Here is a 4,691-nt window from a genome sequence, read left to right as displayed (position 1 = left end):
CTGGAGACAAGAAACAGAAAAATAAAAGCAATTTATATGCCGGGCAGCATATAAAGTGCTTCACACCCAACATTTTCCTTAACACTGCCCACCACCTGATTTGGTAGGTATTTTTAACCATAATTTATTGAAGAAGAAATTCAAAGTCAAAGAGGTTAATTTCTCCAGAACTGTACAGCCAGCAAATGGCGGAGTCTGGACCCCTAGTCTGTACTCTTTTTATAAAAATAGTGTCTCTAATGTAAATTGGTCCTGTCCTGAATTTCAAAAAATCCAGGTAGCTGGGAAAATGCTTCACATCTGTCAGGGAGTCATTTCAATTTCCCAGAAGGTCTGAGGACCTTCCCCAAGAACTGTAAGCTAGTTATCCAGGAGCTAGTGGGACTTCAGACTGTATCTCATGGGCTCACACTGGGCATTGGTCACTCATAAGAAAATTACCTACAACTATCAAGATGAGATGGAGGATTGCCAACAGCCATGTGAAAAGATGCTCAACATTGCTAATCATTAGAGAAATGCAATCAAAACCACAATGAGGCAACACCTCACACCAGTCAGAAAAGCCTCATCAAAGAGTCTACAAATGATAAATGCTGGAGAGGGTGTGGAGAAAAGGGAACCCTCCTACACTGTTGGTGGGAATGTAAATTGATACAGCCACTATGGAGAACAGTACAGAGGTTCCTTAAAAAACTAAAAAGAGAGCTACCATATGATCCAGCAATCCCACTCCTGGGCATATATCCGGAGAAAACCATAATTTGAAAAGATACATGCACCCCAGTGTTCAATGCAGCACTATTTACAATAGCCAAGACATGGAAGCAACCTAAATGTCCATCAACAGAAGAATGGATAAAGAAGATGTGGTATATATATATATATATATATATATATATATATATATATATATATATATATATATATATATGTGTGTGTGTATACATACAATGAAATATTACTCAGCCATAAAAAAGAATGAAATAATACCATTTGCAGCAACATGGGTGGACCTAGAGATCATCATACTAAGTGAAGCCAGACAGAGACAAATATCCTATGATATTGCTTATATGTGGAATCTAAAAAATGATACAAATGAACTTATTTACAAAACAGAAATAGACTCACAGACATAGAAAAGAAATATGATTGCCAAAGGGGAAAGAGGGGTAGGGATAAATTAGGAGTTTGGGATTAAAATATACATAATACTATTTATAAAATAGGTAACGACAAGGACCTACTGTGTACCACAGGGAACTATACTCAATATCTTTTAATAACCTATAATGGAAAAGAATCTTAAAAAGAATATATATATATACACGTGTGTGTGTAACTGTATCACTTTAGTATAACCTGAAACTAATTCAACACTGTAAATCAACTATGTTTCAATAAAATTTTTTTTAAAAAAAGAGGAGATGGAGGCTGCAGAAAAAGAGATGCAGCAAGTCACATAATCTGAGGAAAACACCAAAATCATCCAGAAAGATAGGCGTCAACAAATGATGAATTAACATGGTAAAGTGGCAAGGAGATGCATGGACCAGGTCAGAATGTGTGTACAGCTTTCTACAGACTTGAGACTCTTTTAAAAATGCTGCTGCCTCATTGCTACAGGAAAAATAGAACTCAAATCCTCCATGACCAGAACGTCAGACTCCTAAGCCCGGGTGAAATGATAATAATGAAAATAAAAGATTTTACTGAGCACTTATGCCAAATACTGTGTTAAAAATTTAATATACATGTATTACCAAAAGTTTAATATACATGTTTTACCTAAACTAATAAAAACCTAGTGAGGTCAATTGTTTCAGCAAATATGTTTTGATCTTTTAGGTACTTTTCCAGCTGATGAGGGTACAGTAGTGAACAAAAGGGACAGAACTCTCTTTTTTCTGCATTTTTGGAAATATTATTATTCCTGTACTACCGATGAGTAAACTAAGGCTTGCAGAAATCAAGTAACTCATCCAAATCACACAGCCACTCAATGGCAGAAGGCTTGGGTTTGAATCCAAATCTGTCTGACTCCAAAGCTCTAATGGAAGCCCCCAACTGTCTCTTGCTATACTCAAAGCCCACTGCCAGGCGTGTAGCTGTAAGGTCCCACTCTTAATTATCCTACTTGCTGGAGCATTATACACATGGCCTTTACGGTCAGTTCTGGCCCTTGATCATATTGTCATTTACTATTCTCTAAAACTTTCATGGTTGTAAGACTTGCTCGCCCATCTAAATTGAAAATTCCTAGAAGTTTGGGCAAGATAATATATTCCACAGCATTTCCCAGAGGGTTGGGTGCACTTCACACAGGTTTTAAGTAACTGTTAATCTGCCAGGGCACCATCGCAATAAAAAAATTGAATAAAATATTGCCCCTGCCATTCGAAGTCTTATAACTTAGTGGATGCTGTCATTAAAAAAATGACGGATGGGGCTTCCCTGGTGGCGCAGTGGTTGAGAATCTGCCTGCCGATGCAGGGGACACGGGTTCGGGCCCTGGTCTGGGAAGATCCCACATGCCGCGGAGCGGCTGGGCCCGTGAGCCACGGCTACTGGGCCTGCGCGTCTGGAGCCTGTGCTCCGCAACAAGAGAGGTCGCGATGGTGAGAGGCCCGTGCACCGCGATGAAGAGTGGCCCCCACTTGCCGCAAGTAGGGAAAGCCCTCGCACAGAAACTAAGACCCAAAACAGCCATAAATTAATTAATTAAAAAAAAAAAATGATGGATGGAATTTTAGTTTCAGCAAATCCCATTTTTGAGAACTCATGAAAGACTTGTAAGTTTTCCAAAGACTAGAAAAAGACCAACTCATGTGTGTTTTTAGAAAGCCAGAAAGATCAGGACTCAGAAAGTGAGAGATTAGTAACAACACCTAACTTGCCCATGATAAATATTCCCAAGATAAATCAAGAAAGAATAAATGGGGAGAAAAATGATTATGTGTTGGGTAATTACCAATGTGGCTTTAAAAGGAACCCATCATGTCCGACCAATTCAATCCCCAAAAGGAAGATGAACCTTGTAGAAATGGTGAAGCAGTAAACATATTGTAGCTTGACTACAGTGGAGTTATTGATTCTGCCCCATAAATAAGCCAATCAAATCGAGCCTAGGAGACCACACGAGAAGGTGGGCGCACTCAGAGGAAGCCACACAAGAGGCGCTGGATAGGAATTAGTCTTGAGTCCTGATTGAATGTTTCTGGTTTCCATTGATGACGTGGGTGATAGGCGGGGATGGACTTATAAGCCATGAGGAGCCCCAAAAGTGCAGGGTGGGCAGTTTCTGTTGGACATGTCTGGAATTCTCCACAGCTCAGATTACTGAGAAAACCATTGAAAATGGGAACGGGTTGGATTTTAATAGAGAAAGCAACTTCTGATCTTTCTCCCTTTCTCTCTCTCGACTACTCCTGGGCGCCAAGTGTGAAGGGAGCCTTCACTTGAAGCCAGAGGCTCTGATGTGGGAGAAGGATTACCTAGCTTCGGGTTGTGAGCCGGTCCACTGGGACCTCAGTTTTCCCATCTGTGCAATGGGGTAGCCGCTGGCCTGCTGCACAAGCATTATGTCTTGTGTGGATTGGTTAATTAATGATCATTAGAGTCTTACAAGTGCAGAGCTTTGCATAAATGCTAAGTATTATTATGCTTCACGCAAAGGGCAAAGATCTTGACTTGGAAAGAAAATGGGAGGAAAAATTACAGGAGACAGATTGAGAAAACACAGGAGAGAAGCTATTAGCCAGTCTGTGGAGTAGGACTGCAAGGGCTTGAACATCATAAAACATCTGCAGTAATTTCCACTCACCTCTGCTCCTGTAGTCGCCACAAGGGAGGAAGCAGTCTGTTGTCTTTAAGTAAAGAATCGGGGAGAGCAATAAAGCAAGTGTTTGCCCTTGACAAGCTGGAGGAAGTCTCTCAAAAGTCATACAGGTTTGGATGTTCTAAATGAAGAAATTACTTAATCTACCTGGGGTATTGTAGCTATTACATAAACCAATGTAAACAAGCTTCCAAAATCCAGCTCCTAAGGATCGTTTGGACACACGGCAGACTGCTTCAAATTGACAGTTTCCTGGGCTGCCCTTGATTTCCAATTTGCTGACACTCAGTTCATCCCAAATTAAGGGAGTCACCTGTTCAACAGCCAAAGCTGCCCTTTTGGGTTGGCCTCAGGAGTCCTGCCAGGAGCATAAAAAAGGCCACAGAGACAAATTCTAGATGTCCCAGTGCCATGGGGTGATGCCAGTTAAATAAAATGCATTGGTCTCAGTTAGATGGGGGAAGAGGCTCTGTGATGAAGTCTTTTCCTATTGGTGCTGGTCAATCAGCCCAGCCCCCAATGGGCCAAAGAGGTGGGGGTGAGAGTTGTTTCCGAAGGCAATGCCAGTAGCAAAAAGAAACACTATTTGCCCACTTTTTTCCTTCCTGGTTCCAACCACCTGCCATCTGAAGCCTCCCTCTAATAAATTAAAAGATCCTTGTCAAGTAGCTGGTTCTACTATTAACCAGACACTTGTCTCTCCAGGACTCCCTGGCAGGTCAAGACAACTGTCAGCCTCCTCCTCAGGATCCCAGGGTCACTTAGCTGTGCTCAGCACCTCCCAGGAGGGAAGGGTGAGGAAAACAATGCCCTGAATTTGGCCAAGTGGCCCAGGGGAGGCCCAGTGATA

At 41.6% G+C, this 4,691-nt stretch overlaps 1 long non-coding RNA gene across 2 annotated transcripts in view; it reads right to left on the bottom strand.

The window, feature by feature from the left end:
- LOC309606252 overlaps positions 1 to 4,691 on the bottom strand; it is a 371,740-nt gene that overhangs the window by 79,460 nt on the left and 287,589 nt on the right. The window lies entirely within an intron of this gene.

Source organism: Balaenoptera borealis (assembly GCF_965194805.1).
Source record: "Balaenoptera borealis genome assembly, chromosome: 11".
Classification (NCBI taxonomy): Eukaryota; Metazoa; Chordata; class Mammalia; order Artiodactyla; family Balaenopteridae; genus Balaenoptera; species Balaenoptera borealis.
The sequence above is the reverse complement of the archived record's forward strand: the minus strand, read 5'-3'. Positions and strand labels throughout refer to the sequence as shown.